Below are 25,859 nucleotides of genomic sequence, written 5' to 3'. Positions count from 1 at the left end.
TTTACCAGAATAAAAAGTGGTGGTAACATTCTCAAAGAAGCATCATAGGTAAAATCTGAGTAGAATTCCTAATATATGACTTTATCCTCTCCTTTGAAAAGAATTTGGTATATTATAAGGTTCAGCTAAGTCTAAATAACGTTTGAGCACCTGGGTGGCTCAGTCGGTTAACCTTTGGACTCTTGATTTTGGCTCAGATCATGATCTCAGGGTCGTAAGATCGAGCCTGCTTAAGATTCTCTCTCTTCCTCTCCCTCCATCCCCCTACCCCACTTGCAGTCTCCCTCTCTCAAAAAATACCAAAAAAAGCAAAAAACAAACAAGAAAACCTCTTTGTAAAGAATGAATAAATCATAATGCTCCAAGTTCACTCACTCATCTCAAAGAATGATCCTTTAGGGGCGCCTGGGTGGCACAGCGGTTAAGCGTCTGCCTTCGGCTCAGGGCGTGATCCCGGCGTTATGGGATCGAGCCCCACATCAGGCTCCTCCGCTGGGAGCCTGCTTCTTCCTCTCCCACTCCCCCTGCTTGTGTTCCCTCTCTCGCTGGCTGTCTCTATCTCTGTCGAATAAATAAATAAATTCTTAAAAAAAAAAAAAAAAAAGAATGATCCTTTAACCTTTGTAAAATAAATGAATTATTTTCATCTATACTCATGTCCATTAATGGTCCTAATTTTTTTTAAGATTTTATTTATTTGAGAGAGAGAGAGAGGACAAGCAGTGTGGCAGAAGCAGAGGAAGAAGGAGACTACCAGCTGAGCAGGGAGCCCGATGTGGGACCCCATCCCAGGACCGGGAGATGACAACCAGAGCCAAAAACAATCACTTAACTGAATGAGCCACCCAGGCATCCCAATGGTCCTGGTTTTCAAAATAATCCACACTGTGGTCTCAAAGAGCTCCTTCATCTTCTATTTCCCATCACTTCCTGCCATAAACATTCCCTTCAATCATACTGGTTTACTACTACACCCTGAACATACTTTATACTGACCTTCCTATGTAAACTCTGCTTCTCCCTTTAGAATTCCTGTCTCTCCCATTTTCAGTAGCACAGTAGCTAAGATGTAGAACTTTGAGCCAAGATGGTCTGAGTTCAAATCCTTCCTGCACCAATAGGTTAACTATGTGACCCGGAACAAAGCACTGCAAAAGCAAAACTAGCACTGCCCTGTCACCACCATTAGGAGTAAACGTCACATCCCATAAACAGAGGAAAAGAAAATACTTTGCATCTTGAAATAAATAAAAAATAAGAGTCATACTCTTTGTACTTCCAACCTCCCAAATAAATGAAATCTCGAGCACTTGGGATCCTGGGATCAAGCCCGCATCAGGCTCCACGCTCAGCAGGGAGTCGGCTTGAGATTCTCTCTCCCTCTGCTCTGCCCCTCCTCTCTTTCTCTCTCTCTCTCTCGAACAAATAAATATATCTTAAAAAAAAGAAGTAGGGGAGCTTTCTCCCCCTGCTCTCAAAAACTATAAAATAGGAATCTGAAATGGTATACCAGATTGATGCACAGATAAATATACAGAACAGAGGGGCACCTGGGTGGCTCAGTCATCAAGCGTCTGCCTTCAGCTCAGGGCATGATCCCAGAATCCTGGGATCGAGCCCTGCATTGGGCTCCTCCACTGGGAGCCTGCTTCTTCCTCTCCCACTCCCCCTGCTTGTGTTCCCTCTCTTGCTGGCTGTCTCTCTCTCTGTCAAATAAATAAATAAAATCTTTAAAAAAATATAGATAGATATATAGAACAGAATGAAAACCTCAGAAACTGAATAAATGGGAATTAAATATATGATAAAAGAGGAATTTCATCAGAAGGCAGATAGCATAATGGTACTGGTTGCCATGGACAGGCCACAAGATTATTTTTATAATAATCAAACAGTTTTCAGTTTTACAAGATGACAAGAGTTATGGGGAATGGATGGCAATGATGGTTGCACAATGTGAATGTACTTAATATCACTGAACATTTAAAAATGGTTAAGGTGTTCACCACAGCAAAAGGTGTTATTAGAGCTGTTGAATCACTATGCTGTACACCTAGAAACTAACGACATTGTGTGTCAACTATACTTCAATAAAAAACATTTTAAATAACAACAGAAAAATTTTTTTTCAAACAGTTAAGAAGGTATATTTTATACTATGTATATTTTACCACAATTTCTAAAAAGTTGGGGAGGGCACTTGGCAGGCACAGTCAGTTAAGCGCCTCTCAGTTTCAGCTCAGGTCATGATCTCCGGGTCTTGAGATTGAGCCCCATGTCAGGCTTCCTGCTGGGCGTGGAGCCTGCTTAAGAGTCTCTCTCTCTCCCTATGCCCCTCTCCCTCTTTGTCCCCCTCTCTCTTAAAAAAAAAAAAAAAAAAAAAAAAAAGGCCCATACCAAGTTATTAACAGCAGTACTGGTGAAGAGGAGAAAGACTGGAGGGAAGAAGGAAGAGCAGGGTACAGAGAAGATACCATGAAAGGAAATTTCCCTTTTCTAATGTATAATCTTTTCTATCATTTGAGGGTTTTTTTTTTTTACCATATATTATATTACCTACACATTTCAAAAATGAAATTAATAAAAAAGATTTTTAATATAGTTCTCCCTCAATCAGAAATCTCAGAAAAGAGGTAAGTGTTATGAGAAAATTGAACAAAACCAAGGACAGCACTGGGAAGTATGCAGAATTATGTAATATCATGTTTCTATTTCCTGAATCAACCCTCTCTGAAAATGAAAGTGAAAAATCTCATAAAAGTATTAAAGTTAAATTGCATTTAATTATACATTTGACAAATCACCTTTACTGAAAAGAAAACTTTCATTGAAATTAGATCCCCAGGGCATTTGCTTCTCCCTGGTTATAATACTTCTTATATGCGGCTACCTCGTAGGAGTAGGTCTCTCCATGATCCAGTGAAAAAGTATTATAGAAAATAAAATTTCAACTTCAGGTATATACAAAGCTATTTAATCTTCAGTTGAACTGGACAGCCTTCCAAATCACTTATGTTGGCTCATACTGTGTGACTTTCAGGTCATACAGAAAAACAAAGTCAACGTCATACATTTATTTCTTCATTGTATTCGTCTGCCTGATACTGAATTTAAAAGATGCTCAGAAAAAATCAACTACTGTCTGAAATTCATTTAAAAGAATATGCCCAGGGGGGCACCTGGGTGGCTGAGTCAGTTAAGCACGTGTCTCTTGATTTTGGCTCAGGTCATGATCTCAGGGTCCTGGGATCAAGCCCCGAGTTGGGCTCGAAGATCATCGCGGAGTCTGCTTCTCCCTCTCCCTCTGCTCCTTCCCCTGCTCACTCGCTTGCATGCTCGCTCTCTCCCTTTGCCTCTCTCTAAAATTAAAAAAATTCATTAAATAAATAGAATTTAAAAAAAAAAAAAGAATATGCTCAGGAAAAAAAAATTTTAAATATGCTCAGGCAAATTCATTCTTTAAATCCAGGTAATGATTTTACACTACAATGACGGGGGGGGGGGGGCGGGGGGGAAGCAGCAGCAGCAATAAGGGGTGCCTGGATGGCTCAGTTGGTTAACGACTGCCTTCAGCTCAGGTCATGATTCCAGGGTCCTGGGATCTAGCCCCTCATCGGGCTTCCTGCTCAATGGGGAGCCTGCTTCTCCCTCTCCCACTCCCCTGTTTGTGCGCGCTCTCTCTCCGCCAAATAAATAAATAAAATCTTTACAAAAAAGAAAAAAAAGAAGCAGCAGCAGCAGCAATGAGGGAGGTTGCTTTAAAACTGGTGATCAGGAAAGACGCGGTAGGTGGTTTAAACTGAGAGCTGAATGACAGAAACCAGAAACCAACCAGACTTGGAGAAGAACGCTCCAGGCCAAGAGAAGGTAAATGCAAACAGCATTAAAGTCAACACAAACAGCCCATTCAAAGAAAGAAACAGCTTGTGTGGCTACAGCTTAGAAAATGAAAGGAAAGATGGCAAGAGGTAAGGTTGCAGGGATAGGCAAAGATGAGATCATGTAGTACGCTGTAGGCCACCATAAGGAGTTTGGATTTTATAAGCCGTATTTTAAGTATCTGATCTCTGTGCTTTAATTTGCACTCTAACTTCTCAATTTAGCCCTTATTGCCTCACTTCAGGACTATATCATTATAATAATCTCCTAAATCTCCTTCCTAATTTTAGCCTTGTCCCACTCCAAGCCATTCTCATCACCACAGCAAAATCAAAATTTTTATAAAAGCAGTGTTATACATTATCACTCTTCTGCTCAAAGACCTTCAAGGGGCACCAAGATAAAAACACTGGCTCTTTAGTCAGAAACTCAAAGTTCCCTGTAACAAGGCCCTAATCCTCTCCCTCTAACTTTACCTTCTATCATACCCCTAAACAAAACCTCATTCTAGCCAAACGGTTCCCTGAGTGTACATGCATCTCCCACCATATGACCTTAGCTCACAGTATTGATCCCTCACCTCCCCAAACTTTAATCCTTGACTCTTCTCTACATCACCATTTCTTCTGCAAAGAAAGTTCTACCTAAGTAGGGTGCAAGAAAGAATACTTCCACTGAGGAAATAACATGAGGAAAAGCACAGAAGGTTGAATATGTCCATGATAATCACACACACAAAAATAGTGCCTATGACTGAGCAAAGGAGGCATGGTGAGATAGAACAGGAAATAAAGCCATTCAGCAGGACAGTGAAGAGCTATGTGACCTTATGCAAATTAACCTTTCTGGCCTTCAGTTTCTTCACCTGCAAAATGAAGGCAATAACAATGCCACATGTCGCAGTATTGTGGCAATTTATTCACTCACTCTGTAAAGATTTCCTGAGCACTTACTCTGTATGCCAGGATTGTTCTATGGATAGGGAGACAGCAGTGAACAAGACAGACAAAAACCTCTGCCCTGTGGTACTAAAATTTTGGTAAGGGAACCACCAAACAAGCAAAATAAACAAATATATGATATGATAGGTTATCTAGTGATAGATGAGACAGAAAACAAAATAAATAAAGCAGAGAAGAGGGAAAAGGAAAAAAGCAAAATTTTATTCAAGACACAGAAGAACTGAGGAAATAAGCCATGCAGTTCCAGACAGAAGAAATCAGAAATGAAAGGGCATGATCAAGGAAAAACAAGGAGGCTAAGGAGCTGGGGCAGAGAGTGGAGGGCAAGCGGTAAAAGATGGGGTCAGAGAAGTTACGAGGTGATCAGCTCAACACAGAACCTTACAGCCACTGCAAAGATTTTAGATTTTATTTTGCTAGAAATAAGAAGACACTGGAGGGTTTTCAGCATGATATGACCTGACTTTAACAGCATCTCTGATTAACTGCACCTCTCTAGCTGCTATATTAAGAATATACTATAAGAAACAAAGGTCAGGAAGAAAAGACCACTTAGGAGATTAAATTAGATAATGGCACTTAACACAATGCCTGGCATGTAAGTAGGTGTCCCTTAAAAAATGGTTATTTTTCCAGGAGTGGAAATGAATTTCTCACAACACTGGACCACAACACTAGTAAAATAGCCAGCTGAAGTTAAGACTGAAGTTTTGGGGTAAGGCAAATGTATCTCATAATCGTAGGCTCATCAAAAATAAAAATGTTTAAACAAGTAAAGACAACTTTTATAATTACCTATTTCCCATATAAACTGCAGAAGGCCTGTCCACATTTTTAGTAGCAGGCCACCATAAAGGCAGTGTCCTCAAAACAAAACAAAACAAAAGAATTTTAGGAAAGAAAGTATGCTTCAACATAAAAATATTTCAACCTGGAAAAATCTGCTCTTTTCAAATCTACTATTTCAAATGGCACCAACATTGGTTACCTCTATGGATCTAATAATCTTAAATTCTCAGAGGCAATATAAAATGCTGGTTGCAAGAACGGGCACTATTTAAAATAAAAAGGCAGTTATAACACTTTAAAAGAACTGCAAAGTAGGGGCACCTGGGTGGCTCAGTTGGTTAGGCAACTGGCTCAGGTCATGATCTCAGGATCATCTGATCAAACCCACATGGGGCTCTATGTTGGGCCTGGAGCCTGCTTAAGATTCTCTCTCCCTATTCCTCTCTAAAAAAAAAAAGAAGAAGAAGAAGAAGAAGAAGAAGAACTGCCAAGTAACCTGCAGTGCTGAAAAGCTTTCATTTTGAAAATATAAATGCAGTTAACAGCTTGGAAAACTATGATTGACACTAACATGAATAATCCTCCTAAGAAGTCACTGGGTGGAGAAAAGGTATATGTGTACCCTGATCTCTCCTTCTAAACTCAGAGAATACAACTTAGAACCAAATTCCTATGTGACTCTATTTTCTGTTAGGCTCAAGGTTACAGGACTATCCCATTTCCATTCCTTAATCTTAAAATCTTCTAGTAACACTTCAAGCTACCCCAGACTTTTGTCTGTGAAATCAAGACTCCACACCATAGAAACACTACAGTTGCAAGAGGTAGTATATGGACTGCCAAAACCACAGAAAAAGCCATTTCAGTTTACGAGATGATGATTATATTGATAATAGCAACAACTATTTAGTAACTGCTTACTATAATGCCAACCATTCTTTTTTTAGCACTTTCCATTCTTATCTCATTAATTCTCAGAACAAGCCTAAGGTAGACATTATAATCCCCATTATACTGATAAGGAAAGTGGCAAGAATTTAAGCTACCTATAAGAGGCATACAGAAAGTGGTAGGAACTAAGAAAAGGGGGGGGGGGGGCAGGGGAAGCTGGCAGACAGACAAAAAAGATTGGTTGAAACAAAGGAGCAAGAAATCAGAACAGCAAGGGACTTCTCAAAAGGAACATTGGAAGCTAGAAGCAAGCCCTTCAGAAATTCTACACAAAAAATGACCTCCAACCTAGATTTCTATTATTCTATTTTCATGGGTGGTAAAAGTGGTGGGTCTATGATAGGGGTCATCAAACTGCTCAACCTACTGTTTTTGCAAATAGTTTTATTGAAACACAGCCACATTCAGGGGCGCCTAGCTGGCTCAGTCAGTAAAGTACATAACTCTTGATTTATAGTCATGAGTTCGAGCCCCACACTGGGTATAGAGGCAACTAAGAAAAACCAATTAAAAAAAAAAAAAACGGCCACATTCATTCATTCATGTATCATCTGTGGCTGCTTTTGTAATATAACCGCACAGAGGAGTTGCTCAGGCACAGACCCTGTAGCCCATAAAGCCTAAAATATTTATTACCCTGTCCTTTGCCAACAGAAAAATTTTGCCAACCCCTGGCCTATGAATACAAAAGCCAGCGACAGCCAGGAAAATGGAGGGCTGATGGCAGTTGATAAGAGTTTGAATAACGTTGGAAAATCAGGGTAAGACTGTAATGCACATTTTCCTGGGAAAAAACAGGTTTGTGATGCTACTTGAAGAGAATGCCAAGAAATCAGTTTCTTATTTTTATCCAGGTACTTACCTCCTGCCATTTAAGGAATTCTAAAGAAGGAACCTAGAAAATGTATAGTCATCATTAAATTATTTGGAGAACAATTATGAAATTATAGATTTCTAGAGGGTTTGCTTCTTTTACTCTCTGCTTGCCCATCTTTTGAATGTTCTTTTTCTTTTTAAGATTTTATTTATTTATTTGACAGAGAGACAGCCAGCGAGAGAGGGAACACATGGGAGAGGAAGAAGCAGGCTCCCATCGGAGAAGCCTGATGTGGGGCTCGATCCCAGAATGCTGGGATCACGCCCTGAGCCAAAGGCAGACGCTTAACGAATGAGCCACCCAGGCGCCCCTCTACTACTTTTTTTTTAAACTCTTTAAATTTATTTGACAGAGAAACAGAGCGCACACAAACAGGGGAGTGGCAAGCAGATAAGAGGGAAAAGCAGGCTCCCTGCTGAGCAAGGAGCCTGATGAGGGCTCATCCCAGGACCCCGGGATCATGACCTGAGCCAAAGGGAGACACCCAACAGACTGAGTCACCCAGGCACCCCATCTTCTTTTTTTCCTTTTTTAAAGTAAGCTCTACGCCCAACATGGGGCTTGAACTCACAACCCCAAGATCGAGAGCTGCATGCTCTACCAAGCCAGCCAGGCACCCCAAATGTTCTACTACTTATTAACACTTCCAGGGAAGGTGGACAGCGAAAACAAAAATATGTGACAGGCAAGCTGGCCAATTCTACTATATCAGTAGGTAAACACACTGGGAAAAGAATTGGCAATTATTATAATATATTAAAAAAACTAAAATTTTAAATACCAACAAAGTGGGGTGCCTGGGTGGCTCAGTCAGTTAAGTGTCCAACTCTTTTGATTTCAGCTCACGTCATGATCGCAGGGTTTTGAAGACTGAGTCCCGTGTCTGGATCCGTGCTGGGCATGGGGCCTGCTTAAGATTCTCCCTCTCTCCCTCTGCCCCTCCCCCCACTTGCTCTCTTAAAAATAAAGAAATATCAACAAAGTAATTTCAATGTAAGCCAACAGTGGGACACATCTGCAAAAAAAACTCTAAAATGGAGGTTTGGAGGTCTGGTATCCAGTTCCTGAGAGGAAATCATTCCTCTATATGCGAAGCTGCTTGTCTAAATCTGGACTACTATATCCTGTTTGGGGCACCATCTTTTAAGAGGACAAGAAGAGGCCAGTAAAGGTGGTGAGAATATGCAGAAACTATGGTGTATTAAACAAAGACTGAAATCACTGACTATTTTAATTTGTTTTTGTTTTAATTTAATAAGCATTACTATGTCATTAAACATTAAAGCCATTAATTCATCAAACAATCAACTGGGATGCCTGGGTGGCTCAGGCAGTTAAGTGTCGCCTTGGGCCACAGGTCATGATCCCAAGGTCCTGGGATCAAGCCCCATGTTGGGCTTCCTGCTCACTGGGGAGTCTGTTTCTCCCTCTCCCTCTGCTTCTCCCCCCCACTAATGTTCGCTCTCTCTCTCTCGCTCTCGCTCTCTCTCCCCAATAAATAAAATCTTTTAAAAACTCATTAAACAACCAACAAATATTTATTGAAACACTCTAATTGGCCAGCCATTGTTCTAGGACAAAAATGCCTGACCTCTTAGAGCTTACATTCTAGTGTGAAACACAGAAAACAAACAAATAAAACAACAAATAATGTAATTTTAAACACCTACAATCGTACCACTGACCACAGCCTTTCATTCCTCTGAATTTCCATATGCATGTATATAAATTTTTATATGTATTTAATTCTTTCATAATTTAAAGCAGTAATCTTGGCATTTCAGGTTCTACTCTTCATTTAACATTTTTTTAAGATTTTTATTTATTTATTTATTCATTTGAGAGACAGAGAGCAGGAGCAGGGGTAGGAGCAGAGGGAGAGGGACTAGAAGACTCCATGCTGAGGGCAGAGCCCTGAGTGCCCTGAGATCATGACCCAAGCTGACACCAAGAGTCAGACACTTCCACTGAGCCACCCAGATGCCGCATTTAACATTATTTTGAGAACTTATTTTCCAAGTTGCTTCAAAGCCTTTAATTTGTATTTTTTACTTTTAATGCTACAATTCAGTTAATATTCCCCTATTCTTCAGTACATGTTACCTCCAGCCTTTGCTATAAGCGCAACAAAGGACCAGAGTGGGGTGATTTCCCTTTCCAGAGGAACCCGGGCAGGGTAAGCAATGAGCTGCTGGGTTTGCAGCAGATCATTAAACTGATAGTAGGAACCCACATCATTAGGACTAACACGCTTAAATAAGAAAGGAACAGGCCAGGGGCATCTGGGTGGCTCAGTCAATTGAGCATCAGACTCTTGGTTTCAGCTCAGTCATGATCTCAGGGTAGTGGAATTGAGCCCCTTGTCCAGCTCAGCGCTCAGTGCGGAGTCTGCATGTTCCTCTCCCTCCCCTTCTGCCCCTCCCCCTCACACGCACTCTAAAATAAACAGATAAAATCTTTAAAAAAATAAAAGAAAAAAGAAAAGAAACAGGCCATATCCAATCACTCCAGGCAAAACCTCAGGTATAAAAAGAATTCTTGTTCAGGTGACAGAGAGTCAGAGATGTGGGCTCTATTCAGGAAACCTAGTTGACTATAGTAAGGACAGAATCCTCTGGAATGCTTGCACTATGAGATAGTGCAGGTTCAAGCCCAGAGTAACTTTTCTCAAATTCCTTGAAAGTCTATGCAGAACCAACAAATTAACATCCAAAAATAGTCATGAGCCACTGCACAGACCATGAGGATTTGCAAGGACTTGAAGATAATCAGTCTCAAAATCAAAGATGATTTTCATTACCACTGGCTAGAAGATTTAAGATGTGGGAATGCATCATGAAGATAATTTTTTTTTAATAAAGATAATTTAAAGGGTCATTCGAAGGTTGTCATGGAAGCACGTATAGACTATTTCACATATATGCTCTAGAGGATCCTGGAATGGAAGTTTCTGAATGGAAGATTTCAAGTCAGTACAATGAAAAGTGGTAAGCTCTCTATCACCAAATACATTTAGCAAAAAGTGACTGAACAACTTTTGCGGCTTTGTAAAGGATAACCAGAATCTGACAGGAGTTTTTTTTGTTGTTGTTCTTTACCAATATCTTTAATTCGTTTTAGGGGTTTTATTTGTTTTGTTTTTAAGACTTTATTATTTATTTGAGAGAGAGAGAGAGACAGCCAGTGAGAGAGGGAACACAAGCAGGGGGAGTGGGAGAGAAGAAGCAGGCTTGATCCCAGGACCCTGGGATCAGGCCCTGAGCCCAAGGCAGACACTTAACGACTGAGCCACCCAGGCACCCCTCGTTTTTGTTTTTATCAAAATTATCCATGAACAGAGACTAATGAGGTGAATAAGTACAACAGCTTATTACAGAAGACAGTGATCTTCTACTCCAACAATTTCCCAATTCCAGGGGCAAATTTTCAACTTTTATGGCTGAATCTTTTGGTATATACTTCCATATTATTACATGTTTTTTCTTTTTTTCTTCTCTCCAGTTTTAGGCACTATTAACTTACCACCACAGAAGATGAGAATTTAGCTCTCCTTCCTCTTCACATCTCTATACATGTGCGTACTTCCCATCCCCTAGTCTTCCCAATATAATTATGTAATTCTAATTAAATCAATACTCAAGGTTCATATAAATCCTATTCAGAGCTGGGCATGCAGCATAATTATTAAGCTAGGCTGCACAAACAGATCCCAAAATATGAGCCTGGTGAGTGAATATTCAGGCCATTAATTAAGCCAGTTCTCTTCCAGTGTCATCCCAGGACTCAGGCTGACAGCAGTTCTGCCATCTTGACTACAAGGCTTCTGAGGCTGTCCCGCATGTTGCAGCCCAGATAGCCAGGGGAGGCTGACAAAATTGGAGCACATGAAGGAGGTCAGGCCCACTTCCGCTAGAAAAAATAAGCCATGTATCTAATCAAACTGCAATAGAGACTAGGGAATTCTGACTAACTACATGCCCAAAGAAAGGGAGAGCAAATTTGAGTAGTTAGTGGCCTTTGCGACATATGCCATGGTTATGAAAAAAACTGTAATGGACCTTAGAAACAGATGGCAGAGGAAGAGGAAAGAAAGGATATAAGGGAAAATAAGTCAGATAACCAAATCTAAAGGAAGATTAATAAACATCCCACAAAAATGGAGAAAAATTAAAAGGTGATTAATTCATTCAAGAAACAGTGTCCTTGGGGCGCCTGGGTGGCTCAGTTGTTAAGCATCTGCCTTCAGCTCAGGGCGTGATCCCGGCGTTCTGGGATGGAGCACCACGTCAGGCTCCTCCGCTGGGAGCCTGCTTCTTCCTCTCCCACTCCCCCTGCTTGTGTTCCCTCTCCCGCTGGCTGTCTCTCTCTGTCAAATAAATGAACAGAATCTTAAAACAAACAAACACTGTCCTTTTGTTATGTACCACACTCCACGTTAAGGACAATAAAAAACATACATTAAATGTAATGTGTATCCTCAATTAGATCCTGGAACAGAATAAGGACATTAATGGAAAAACTAATGAAATCCAAATAAAGTCTGGAGTTTACTAACAGTGATGTACCAACACTGGTTTCTCAGTTTGGACAAATGTACCACAGTAATGTAAGATGTTAACATGAGGGGAAAATGGGTGAGGGGTAGACAGAAACTCTCTGTATAGTCTTTGCAACTTCTCTATAAACCTAAAATTGCTCCTAAAAAGGATTAAAAAAAAAAAAAAAAAAAACCTTGTTATAAAGGTGCAACCACTCCATTTCCTCAAAAAAGTATACAATCACCATGTGATCCAGCAATTCTACTTCTAGATATACACTCGAGAGCTCTGAAAGCAGAGACTCAAAGAGATGTCTGTACATCCATGTGCACAGCAGCAGTATTCACAATAAACAAAATGCGGAAGCAATCGAAGTGTTCATCACAGATAACAAGATAAACAAAAAAAGGTGGTATTTACATACAATGGAATATTATTCAGCATTAAAAAGAAATTCTAACACATGCTACAATATGGATGAACCCTGAAGACATTAGGCTAAATGAAATAAGCCAGTTCCAAAAGGACAAATATTTTGCATGATTCCACTTATGTGAGGTACCCAGAGCAGTCAAATTCATAGAGACAGAACGTATAATGTGGTTGACAGGAACTGGGGGGAAAGAATAGTAAGCCAGTACTTTATGAGTACAGAGTTTCAGCTTGAAAAGATGAAAACTCTAGAGATGGATGGTGGTAACTGGCTGCATAACCATGTGAATGTACTTAGTGTCAAAGATCTGTACACTTAAAAATGGTTACAATGAGAGCCCCTGGGGGCACAGTTAAGCTTCCAACTCCTGATTTCGGCCCAGGTCATGATTTCAGAGTGGTGAGACTGAGCCCCGTGACCGCACTGATTGCAGAGTCCTCTTGAGATTCTCTCTCCTTCTCCCTCTGCCCCTCCCACTTGTGTGCTCATTCTCTCTTTCCCTAAAATAAATAAATCTTTTTTAAAAAATGGTTACAATGATTAACTTCATACATATTTTACTACAACTAAAAAATCGGGGCACCTGGGTGGCTCAGTTGTTAAGCGTCTGCTTTCAGCTCAGGTCATGATCCCAGAGTCCTGGGATCCAGCCCGCATGGGCTCCCTGCTCAGTGGGGAGCCTGTTTCTCCCTCTCCCACTCCCCCTACATGTGTTCCCTCTCTCACTGTCTGTCAAATAAACAAATAAAATCTTAAAAAAAAAAAAATACTTCCAATCAACAGAAAAAAGATCTAAAACAAATTCTGACTTCCCTGAGACTATGACATCTAAAGTAGTTTTGAGCAAGCCAGTCATACTAGGGAAGAAAATGGGAGGTGGGGGGTACTGAATACGACAGAGGCACAGCAAGTATGGTAGTCTACAGCAGGGTCAGCACACTGCAGCCCTGTATGCCATGTGCTGCCATAGGTTTTTGTACAGTCCACAAATTAAGAATGGTTTTCACAATTTTTAATGTGGGGGGAAAAAAAGTTAAAATTTAAAGTTGAAAAAAAGTTAAAATAGGGGTACCTGGTTGGCTCGGTTAGAAGAGCATGTGACCCATGATCTCAGGGTCTTGAGTTCGAGCCCCCCATCAGATACAGAGATTGCTTCAACTTTTTTAAAAAATTAAAATAAAATTTTATGACATGCAAGAATTATATGAAATTCCAATTTCAGTGTCCATAGTTTCCCTGGAACACAGCATAATCATTTGTCTACATAACGTCTATGGCTGCTTTCATGCTACCACAGCAGAGTCAAATAGTTATGACAGAAACAATAAAGCCTTGGGGCGCCTGGGTGGCACAGCGGTTAAGCGTCTGCCTTCGGCTCAGGGCGTGATCCTGGCGTTATGGGATCGAGCCCTACATCAGGCTCTTCCGCTATGAGCCTGCTTCTTCCTCTCCCACTCCCCCTGCTTGTGTTCCCTCTCTCGCTGGCTGTCTCTATCTCTGTCGAATAAATAAAAAAAAAAAAAAAAAAAAGAAACAATAAAGCCTCCAAAACTTAAAATATTTACTATCGTGCCCGTTACAGAAAAAGTCTACCAAGCCCTTGTATAGAGGCCTGAGAGTAGTACATTTAGTATGGCTAAATCAAAAATACGTATGAGGAAGACACATGGCAAATGAGATAAACCAGAAGGTAGTAGGCTTAATGTGCTAAGCTAAGGAATCTGAACTTGTCTCAACTTGATTCCATTTACTATGAGAAGCCACTGAAGAACTGTGTAGAAAGTAATCTGATCAGATAAACTTTATGTAAAGACAATTATCCACTTGCTTTTAAAGGTATCTGAGCTATTCATTTACTAAAAAAAAAAAACTTCCCACTTAAAAAAAAAAAGGCCTTAAAAAATAAATAAAGCTAAAATTTAAATTTAAGAAAAGCCTAGAAGCATCAACATGGTTAACAGTGATAGCATATTAAAAATTTTTATCTCCTGGGGCGCCTGGCTGGCTCAGTCAAACATGAAACTCTTGATCTCAGGGTTGTGAATTCAAGCCCCATGATGGGTGTAGAGACTACTTAAAATCTTAAAAAAAAAAACAAAAAAATTTATCTCCTTCTTTGTGCTTATTCATGTTTTTCAAATATTCAAATCTGAATTATAAAGCTGCTTTTATAACCCAAACACAAAACTCAGTATTTTTAAACTCCTATTCATATGCACACAACATTTGCTTTGTACGTTCTATACTCTTCTCCCCCACCCTCAGGTAGAAATGTCTAGGAAAAGCTACACACAGCTAAACTATGAAAGCATGCCTCTGTCACACTTGCAAAGGAAAAATGACATTCTACTTTTTCAAATTACATATTTGCTTTATAGACATGAAAGAATAACATACTTGAATGCAAGTACTGGCAAGGCACTCTCTTCCTCCATAGGGCTTTCATCACATTGAACAAATGGCCAAATCAATATTTTAATGAAACTAAAAATGTTAAAAGATAGGAGAAAATGCAGAGCTTGAAAATCAAGTCAAAATGTTGAAAATTGATAGAAGACCGCATATAACCCTGAGAATACAATTGTGTGTTTAAAGAAATGCAAAGTCCTTGATTTATACCACAGTACTTTGCACTTAATGATACACCACTTGTTAAGATTAAATTCTTTTTTAATGTTGTTTCAGTTCTTCCACTGAACTGTCGGGGATTCGTGTGCAGGGAACCAGGTCTTTTATTTCTTTTGTGTGTCCCCCACAGCACCTCCATACACTGCCCATATATGGTAGGTGCTCAATACATGCTTAAAATTGAGTGACAAAATAATTAACCCTACTTTGAGCTCACAGACTGAAACCCTCACACCTGCAATTCATACCCTTAAGCCCCTCCTCTACCCAACAGTTTAAAGGACATTCCCGGGGCGAGCACTGCTGATTCCACTGGATTCATAACATTAGGCTTCTTCTCCAGCAAAGAGCTCAAAGTACACATCTAATGTTAAAATAGAATTCCTGACTACTGAGAAGGTGGGTGGAAAAGCAGGCAAGTGAAGGAAAAATCCATTATAATAGCTCGCCTGCAAAGAAATGAGCATTATTCAGTCCTAAAGATGAAAACATCCCTCAAATGTCTCTGAACTAAGACCCCTAACTGACCTCATTTCATTAAACTTTATACTAGCTAAATTCTATCACAACGAATATTAAAACCAAACATTCGCCATTAAAAAAATCCTAAAAATCTCAAGCCAGTTTCTGTCTGATATGCCAGCTTGAGCAGCTCCTTTGCCCCCCACTCCCTGGGCATCTAGCTGATGGGAGCTCATGTTTGTTTTTTCATCTCAGAGGTAGATGGTTGGCAGAAAGCAGACTTCGATTGGACCAGGCATGAGATGTTGGTTGGGAGCCCTGTGAGCCACGGGGCAATAGATGGATGCAGCCTGATGTGCTTGGTTCAGTCTGTCCTGCAACAGGAATTTCTCAACTGTGGAGCTGGAATACAAGGCTTCTTGGAAAAAATGGACACTGCGCTTTCCTGAGAAAGGGTGATTGTTCTGGTTGAATCAGTCTCAAGGGTTTTGTGTAACCTGAGGACTGTCTGGAGGCCTTTGCCCATTTTGAAGAATCCAGGATTATGGTTAAACTTCGTAAAACTTTGTAAAACTTTTAACTTGTATCCTATCTGGAGAGAGAAAATAAAATTCTTTAAACAAAAAAAAAAAAAAAAAAAAAAATCCTAAAAATCTCAGCCACCAGTCCATATGATTGTGTTAAGATCTAGTTGTAATTATTTATTCTCCCAAAACAAAACTACTAAACTTTTTCAAAGCATTATGATTGAACATCTACCACATGCTAAGCCCTGGAAAAACATGAATAAGAAAACCAGTCAAAATATCAACTGATTTTATATTCTGCTATAAATTAAAGTATGACCAACAGAGCTGAGGAAGTACCATGCAGTGAGGAGCCAACTTCTATCTGTCGAAATCTGGAGAAATTACATACCAAATCTATGCTGGACATTGAAGGCTTGAGTAGGAGTTTGAGGCAAAGAGCAAGAAGAGGGGGAGAAAGAATATTCCTGGCAAAGGCAGAGCTATAGACAAACGAGCACACCTGGCATGGCAGACAGAGGATAAAGAGGCAGGGGAGAGTTAGACATCGATGGGTCTGGTATGAAAGCTATGAAAGTTGGAATTTATGCCCCCAGGTAATGGACACAAAGTGGAAATCTTGAGGTAGGCAGTGACAAAAACCTGAAGAAAAAAGAGCCTAGGTCATATTAAAATCCTCTCAAAGGCACGATTTCATATTACACCATATAGACACAGCTCTGTAAATACTGTGCTGCTGCAGATACAAAAGAAATTTAAGTGTAACCTATTCTTCTGTCCATGCTTTCAACTGAGTCTCAGGACAGGCATTGGCCCTCTTTACTTCCTGCCTGATCTTACCAGACTCATGGTTTTAAAACACTATGTATTAATGATATTCCAAATGTATATTCACAGCCCTGACTTTTTCTCTGAGCTCCAGACTTAAGCAGTCAACTGCTTACTCAATACTTATCCCTAGATACCTAGTGATATCTCAAACTCAACATTATCCAATGAAACTCTTCATTTTAGGGGCGCCTGGTGGGCTCAGCTGGTTAAGCATCTAACTCTTGATTTCGGCTCAGGTCATAATCTCAGGGTCATTGAGATCAAGCCTGCTTGAGATGCTCTCTCTTAAAAAAAAAAAAAATGATGCTCTCTCTTCTCCCCCAAGTCCCCCCCCCCCACAGTGGGGAGTCTGCTTGAGATTCTCTCCCTCTGCCCTTTCCCTCCCATTCTCTCTCTCTAAAAATAAATAAATATTTTAAAATAAATAGAAATAAACTCTTCATTTTAAATCCCAAACTAGGGGCATCTAGGTGGCTCAGTCGTTAGGTGTCTGTCCTGGGCCCTGCATTGAGCTCCCTGCTCCGCGGGGAGCCTGCTTCTCCCTCTCCCACTCCCCCTGCTTGTGTTCCCTCTCTTGCTCTCTATCAAATAAATAATTTTTAAAAATAAACAAATAAAATAAATCCCAAACTAGCTCCTTCCAGTTTTCATCTCTGTACGTGGCACTGGTTGCTCTAGCTAAAAACCTTGTTATCACCTTTGATTCCCTCTTTCTCTCACTTCCAACTAAGCTATCAGCAAACTCTATTGCTTCCACCTTCAAAATATACCCTGAATCAGATCCCTTCTCACTGCCTCCATCACTTCCTCCCGGATCCAAGCCACCATACTTCTGCTTACCATTCCAGTGACTTCCTAAATGGTCTCCTACAGCCCCTCTTGTCTCTACAGCAAAGTGATCTTTTAAAAACATAAATTTAAAAAATAAATTTAAAAAATAAAACATAAATTTGACTGTATCATTTTTCTTCATAAAACTGTCCAATGCATCCCATCACACTCAGAATGAAATCCAAGGCCCTTCTGATCTACCAGACCCTATACCATCTGAGACCACCCACTACCCAGTATCATTTCCTAACACTTCAAATTATTACCCCAGCAATCTCCAAACTATAGCACACTAGCCTTTTTACACTTCCTCGAAAAGGGCAAACTGATTCTCACCCCAGAGTCTCTGCATTAGTACTCTCTCTCACCACTTGAAAATGCATCACATTGGCCTGGCATGTTCCTTATCATTCAGCTCTCTTTATGCTCAAGGGTTACCTCAGAGAAACCTTACCTGACAACCTATCTAAGAGAACCACCAAACCCACCACACCACTCACGACCCTCTCATACTATTTTCTTCACAGCACTTAGATAATATCTGAAATCATATTATTTATTAGTTTATTGTCTAGAGTGTAAATTCCATGAGAACAGGGCCTTTGTCTTATTCACTGCTCAATCCCGAGCCCTGGTATAATACCTGGCATTCAATAGGGCTCATTAATTATTTGTTGTTGAGTGAACAAAATTACCTAACTGGTCTAATCTACCTTATATTTTTATCTTGTTGTGCATAACTGAATTTGCTTTCCTACTTTTGGATTTATATCACATTCATGATTACCAGGCTTATTCTTCCTAGAACAGAGAGCTAAAGCAGTTTAAAGACTGTTAAAACAAGCTATACTATACTAAAGCCTTTAATTCCTTTCTATAATTAGCCCTGTCAGCAACTTGTCCAGTTGTTTTTCTTTGACTATAACTTCCATTATCCTCTATGTTATCAGAATTTTCAATGTACTACTTATCATAAATGCTATTGATAAAGGCGGACAGACATGCCAAGAAAGTTATATTTTTTTATATTGCAAATTTTTTTTATATTGCAAGTAACACAAGTTTAGGGCTGTTTTGTTTTTTTTTTTTAAGATTTTATTTATCAGAGCCAGAGAGAGCACATGCAGTGGGAGCAGGGGGAGCAGCAGGCAGAAGGCGAAGCAGGCTCCCCACTGAGCAAGGAGCCCGATGCGTGACTCGATCCCAGGACTGTGGGATCATGACGTGAGTCAAAGGCAGATGCTTAACTAACTGAGACACCCAGGCATCCCTGGGGTTTGTTTGTTTGTTTTAAATAAAGAAAAAAGAAAAAGTAAAGAAAAAGAAAAACATAGAAAAGCAAACATTTAAAAAACAAATTCACAGGCAAGTGATGAAGGTCACCACCAAGAGCAACAAGTCATGTTATAGTACATACTCTAACCCCAGTCTACTAATGAGAAAAATATTAAATCCCAACTGAGGGACATGCTATAAAATACTGACTAGTACTCCCCAAAACTGTCAAGGTTATCAAAACTAAAGTCTGCGCTCTCTTTTGTCAGGCACGTGGCACTGGCAGGATGAGCAAGTGCTGCAGTCTCCTACTGCAAGGACGTTCTGTAGCCACCGACTGAGATACAAGTGACGTGATAAACAGTAGAAGAAAGATCATTTGGGCACAGTCCTGAATGCCAACCCTTTTGGAAGCGTTTCCCATGCAAAGGGAATTGTGCAAAAAAAAAGTAGGGGTTGAAGCCAAGCACCCAAATTTTGCCATCAGGAGGTGTGTCGGGGTCCAGCTGATCAAGAATGGCAAAAAAATCAGTCTTTGTACCCAATGATGGTTGTCTGAATTTTATTCAGGAAAATGATGAGGTTCTAGTTGTTGGATTTGGTTGTAAACGTCATGCTGTCAGTGACATTCCTGGAGTTTACTTTAAGGTTGTCAAAATAGCCAACGTCTCTCTTTTGGCCTTACACAAAGGCAAGAAGGAAAAACCAAGACCATAACTTTGGATGGTGAAAACCTGACATAATGAATTTTCATATGCCAAAAAAGAGTCTGAGAAACTATTATAACCAAGAAGATCCCAAAGGGACATAATTACCGAAAGTATTGTGGCTGTGTAATAGACAGTTCTGAAAGGCAACAGCTTCATATGAACTCTCTGGAGATGCCTTGGAAGATAAAGCAACCAGCTTTGTTTGCAATGAAGCTACAGCAATCTTGATAATACATCCCTTGTTTGTCTTCACTTTTTCCCTACCTCACTTCCTTTTCCTCCCTCACACCTTCTTCCCTGGAATTTCAAACAATACAGCATTAGTATAGCAGCATTATCTACAATAGCCAAATTATGGAAACAGCCCAAGGATCCATCAACTGATGAATGAAGAAGATGTGTTATATACACACACACCATGGAAAATTAGTCATAAAAAAACGAATGAAATCTTGCCATTTGCAACAACATGGATGGAGCTAGAGAGTAGAATGCTAAGTGAAATAAGCCAGAGAAAGAAAAATACCATATGATTTCACTCGTATGTGGAATTTAAGAAACAACAAATGAGGGGTGCCTGGCTGGCTCAGTCTGTGGAGCATGCGACTCTTGATCTCGGGGTTGAGTTCGAGCCCCACACTGGATATAGAAATTACTTAAATAAATATTAAGGAAAAAAAGAAACAAAACAAATGAGCAAAGGGGGAAAAAGAGAGGCAGGCAAACCAAGAAACAAACTCCTAACTATAGAGAACAAGCTGATGGATACCAGGAGGGAGGGAGGTGGGGGGATGGGGATAAATTATGAGGATTAAGAAGTACACTTGTTTTGAAAAAAAAAAAAAAAAAGGGGGGCGCCCGGGTGGCTCAGTCGTTAAGCGTCTGCCTTCGGCTCAGGGCATGATCCCGGAGTCCTGGGATCAAGCCCCACATCAGGCTCCCAGGGGAGCAGGGAGCCTGCTTCTTCCTCTCCCACTCCCCCTGCTTGTGTTCCCTCTCTCGCTGGCTGTCTCTCTCTCTGTGTTAAATAAATAAATAAATAAATAAATAAATAAATAAATAAATAAATAAATAAAGAGTGCACTTGTTGTGATGAGCTCCAGGTATTGTATGGAAGTGCTGAATCATTATATTGTACACTTGAAACTAATATTCCACTGTATGTTAACTAAATGGGATTTTTTTTAAGAGTTTGTTTTTAAGTAATCTCTACACCCAATGTGGGGCTCAAACTCGCAACCCTGAGACCAAGAGTCGCATGTTCTGCCAAATGAGCTAGCGAGGCACCCCAACTAACTGGAATTTAAATAAAAACTTTAAAAAAATAATAAAAATAAAGCATTAGTACGTTAAAAAAGAAAAAGTATTGTGGTATTCTGAATGGAATCCTGGAACAGAAAAGGGACATTAAGGGCGCCTGGGTGGCTGTCAGTTGGGCGTCTGCCTTCCGCTCAGGTCATGATCCCAGGGTTCTGGGATTGAGTTCCACATCGGGCTGCCTGCACGGCCAGGAGCCTGCTTCTCCCTCTGCCTGCTGCTCCCCCTGCTTGTGTTCTCTCGCGCTTTCTCTGTCAAATAAATAAAAATCTTAAAAAAAAAAAAAAAAAGAAGAAGAAGAAGAAGAAGAAAGAAAAAGAAAAAGGACATTAGATAAAAACTAAAGAAATCTTTTTTTTTTTTTTTTTTTTAAGATTTTATTGTTTAATTGACAGAGACAGACAGCCAGCGAGAGAGGGAACACAAGCAGGGGGAGTGGGAGAGGAAGAAGCAGGCTCCCAGCGGAGGAGCCTGATGTGGGGCTCGATCCCAGAACACCTGGATCACGCCCTGAGCCGAAGGCAGACGCCTAACGACTGCGCCACCCAGGCGCCCCAAAACTAAAGAAATCTTATTACTAAGGACTTTAGTTAATCGCATTGTATCAGTATTTATTGGTTCATTCTTTATAACACATCTACTATACTAACATAAGATGTTAACGTGGAAAACTGGGTGTTGGATGGGTGTATGGGAACTCTATATCATGTTTGTGGTTTTTCTATAAATCTAAAACTGTTCTAAAAAATGTCTGTTTTGGGGGCGCCTGGGTAGCGCAGTCGTTAAGCGTCTGCCTTCAGCTCAGGGCGTGATCCCGGCGTTCCGGGATCGAGTCCCACATCGGGCTCCTCTGGTGGGAGCCTGCTTCTTCCTCTCCCACTCCCCTGCTGTGTTGCCTCTCTCGCTGGCTGTCTCTCTGTCACATAAATAAATAAAATCTTTAAAAAATAAATAAATAAATAAAAATTTTTTAAAAAGTCTGTTTTTTAATTAAATTCATCCAAAAACCCTACCACTCAAATAAAATCAACATTAGTTTACATTTGATGTATACAATTTTAGACTTTTATGTAAATTTTAGACTTTTAGACCCATATACGTACAGTCCTACAAAAACACAATCTTCCTACACATTTTACTTGACAAAATATATAATATGCTTTCCAAGCAATCAGTAGAAATCTATACTATGGCTACTAGCTGCAAAGTATTATGCTTTATAAAAGTACCGCATTTATTTAACCAACCCCCATTATTTAAGATTTAAGTTTTTCCAATTCTTAAAAAATACAATAAAATCAACTCTTTAATAAACATCTTTCCAAACTTACGAATTAGTGCCTTAACCAAGAAAGGCTGCTGAGTCAAAGGGCATATAGGTTTTGAATGCTTTCAAAACGTATAGCCAAAACACCCTCCAAAGAGGATGTTCACATGTAAATATCCACTAAGAGTAGTGTATGAGTGTGCCAATTTCCTCATTCCTATGCCAATACGATATTAACACTTTATTATGTACATCCAAATCTGGCAAGAATGGGGAGGGGGGAGGGAGTATTTGTGTTACTTGATTATAAGTGAAAAATAATGAATCTGTATCTTTATTGATTATTTTTATTTCTCTATGTATGTGATCTACCTATTCACATATCTTTAGCCCATCTAGTAGATATTAAAGTCATTAAACTTGCTAAGTCCAACCATGGTGCAAACCCCCCCCCCCCCGGCCCCGCCTGGCATTGCTCATCACTGGATACTCTACACCTGAAAAACTTGCCTGGCACACAGTAAGCAAGCACTCAATAAATATGTTAAATACTGAGCGAATAAATGTCTTTTAACTTTACGATGCTTTTGCCAATTACAGGTTGTTTTATGCAGTAATTCAAACAATATCTGCCTTTATGGATTCTGCCTTTACAGTTATGCTCAGAACAGCTCATCCCGTTTCAAGACCGGAAAAATGTTTACCCATTTTTTTTAAGGGGTCATTTTCTGACTTCACATTTTTTAAAAGATTTTATTTTTAAATAATCTCTATGCCCAACGTGGAGCTTGAATTTACAATCCCGAGATCAAGAATGGCATGCTCTACCACCTGAGCCATGTGCCTGCTGACTTCACATTTTATATTTAACTATTTAATTCACTTGGATTTTATTTTACTTACATTTTAAGGTAGGATTCCATTTTATTATTATTTTTCAAACAGCCAATTGTTCCAACACAATTTTGAAATTCTTTCTCAACTAATGTGAAAAACCACCTTTATAATACTAAATAGCTTCAAATATTTCTAAATTTATTCTCTACCACTGCTCTATTCCAAAGTTACTACTCATTGCTTTGATTATCATAGCTTTATTTGTATACTCACTAGGACAAGTTCCCGCCCCACCACACACACACACACACACACACACACACACACACTACTCTTTCAAAACCTTTCTTACTTTACAGATTCATTCTTCCTAATGAACTTTGGAATCATTCTGCCAAATTTTCAAAAGGCATTATGGTTGGAATTATGTGAAATTATCAGCCACAGAAGCTAACGCAACTTACTTCATTTCTCTATTTTCCTCTTTGGTAAAATGGAGATAATAGTACTTACCTCATAGCTTCGTTAACAAAACTAAATGAATTAAGACATATAAACTATTAAGCTAGAAAGATTTTAACATAATTGTTCGAAAGTGGTAAGTATTGTTATAATGCTTACTCAAAAAATGTTTTCCAGATTGTGTTCCCACCAAATTCAAAGGCCCTTTAAGATACATCAAAGGGTAGCACACAAAATAAGCAGTGATATGAAAAATACATAATGGCTGCTTCATTTCACTAAAGCCCTAACCCTTGACAAAATGAAGGGCTGGAGTTGGGAGCAGGACACCATGAAAAACATCAAAGGTCGGGGGCAAGGAAGGCTCAAAAATTTTACAAATATTGGCCCACCCAGTGGAGAGGACAACTTCTAGGTCCTTCTAGTCACAGCCTTTACGGAGCATCAGCAAATCCCTTCTTAACTACTTGTTTCCCCCAGCTCCACAGAAATAGACAATACTACTTATCTAATTTCTTCCAGGAAACACACAGAGACTAGCCCTCTAAAAGCCAGAATACCCTTCAAACGACAGAGTGGAAAGACAGAGTATAAATGCAATCGATAAATATGGACAGATATGCCCAGAATATAAGACATTATCTCCAGGTTTCCCACATCACTGTAATGATGGGGGGGGATACAGTGTGGGTTTTTCTTGTGGGGACATGGACTTGTCTCATTTCGTCCTTATTCTTTTGTTATCTGCGTGACATTGGGATTAGGTAGAGGTCACATACCAGAGGGTAGGATTTTAAAAATCCTACACATAACTAATATGGAATGAGAAAATGGAGGCCGAGAGTGGCAACAGGACTTGCTCATTAGAAAAGTAGCCAAAGGCCTAGACCCCAGGTCCTCTAATTCCCAGACCACAGCTCATTCCACCACACCACACAGCCTCTCGCCGACGATTGCCACGCTTCGAGGTGGGAGGAGTAAAAGCAGACGGATCACGCCGCAGCAAGGACACTAGAGAAAACCACAGGTCGGCGCAGTCGACGGCACGTGACTGGCCACGCCTCTTCCCTACCTCCCTCCCCCTTCCCCGCGCCAGCAGCACGCGCTGCCAACCTCGTCATGTGACCTTCACGCGGCCCCAGCGCTCCCCCTGCTAGGCGACTCTTTCCAGCAGCCATTTTGCCGAGAACTTGTCGTCCGTGCTCACAACGGGGCAGGACGCCACGAAAACCCGTGCCCAGATTTTGCAGGCCGCACACGCGCTTCGAAAAAGCGCTCAGACCGTGAGGGCTGAGCCGAACCTCACTGAACACGTCGCACCCCGGGGCGCCGGGGAAAGCTGTGGGTGCGCCTCAGCCTGCGATTGGCTGTGGCATCCACGTGATGCCACTGCCCCCCCATTTTCCCCTTACCCCCCCCCACAAAAACACCCAAACAGACTCTTAACACTTCGCGCCAAGTACACGCCACTGGGCGCGTGGGGACGAACGGGGCGCGTGGCAACCAGGGCGCCTGCGCGTACCTGCCAGGGCCGACCGGAACGGGCCCACGCGCCGCGCCGCTCACGGGTCCCGGAATCCTCGCGCTGCCGGACCACCCGGCTAGTCATTGGCTGCCAGGTTGGGTCACGTGATCATCTCAGACCCGCCCCTAACCGCTAATCACCTGGCACGGTGCTCGAAGCGGCGCCGAAAGTCGTTCGCACGCGGAAAGGGAGGGTAGTTAGAGGACCTCCGTTTTTGCCGCTTTGGGGTTACATTCATAAAGGGGAAACGAGAAAGCCGGGTCTCAAAACTAAGTAAGCTCACACCTACCGGTTTAACTTCGCGTGCCTCTCCAGGAGCCGGGAACCATCGCCCTTGGGCGCTCCCCGATGCACGCCGGGATACGTCTGGCGCCCCTCAGTGTGCTGCAGAGCATGCTGGGAAAAGCACCTCTCCCGATTTCCTGGCTCTCACCTCCGGGGTGTTCCTTTCATGTCCCCTTGAAAGCCGGGTTCTTGGGCTGGGAGTGGGGAGGTTTGAGTAATTATGGGAGTGTCACTGGATTTAACAGGCACTTTCAGTGCCTCTTCCCCCACTTGTTCATCTGTGTGGTCTTGGGGACACCGCTTAACCTTTCTTCCTGAAGCAAGCATTTAGTGAGTGCCTGTTGAGTGCCTTTGTGAATATGGCAAAAAAACAGCAAGAGTATTTGCCTACAATGAAACTATCAGCCTTTCATGGTTAGTGAAAAAGAATGCTAATTTAAATACAACTTAACTACAAACCCCACTAGGAAGTG

At 40.8% G+C, this 25,859-nt stretch overlaps 1 protein-coding gene across 7 annotated transcripts in view; it reads right to left on the bottom strand.

The window, feature by feature from the left end:
* The window catches only part of MGA (MAX dimerization protein MGA), a 164,664-nt gene extending 139,174 nt beyond the window's left edge, over nt 1–25,490 (bottom strand). For 4 of the 7 annotated variants that reach the window (XM_057306240.1, XM_057306249.1, XM_048218423.2 and 1 more), the window contains exon 1: nt 25,099–25,188. The gene's annotated coding sequence lies outside the window, so the exon portion shown is untranslated. Of the gene's footprint in view, nt 1–24,689; nt 24,885–25,098; nt 25,189–25,390 lie in introns of those variants that run through there. The other 3 variants (XM_057306243.1, XM_057306259.1, XM_057306246.1) reach the window with 3 other exon arrangements.
* Nucleotides 25,491–25,859: the final 369 nt, after the last annotated feature.

The sequence above is a fragment of the Ursus arctos genome, unplaced genomic scaffold (genome assembly GCF_023065955.2).
Source record: "Ursus arctos isolate Adak ecotype North America unplaced genomic scaffold, UrsArc2.0 scaffold_36, whole genome shotgun sequence".
Taxonomy (NCBI): domain Eukaryota; kingdom Metazoa; phylum Chordata; class Mammalia; order Carnivora; family Ursidae; genus Ursus; species Ursus arctos.
Note: the sequence above shows the minus strand (reverse complement) of the source record. Positions and strands in the feature narration are given on the sequence as shown.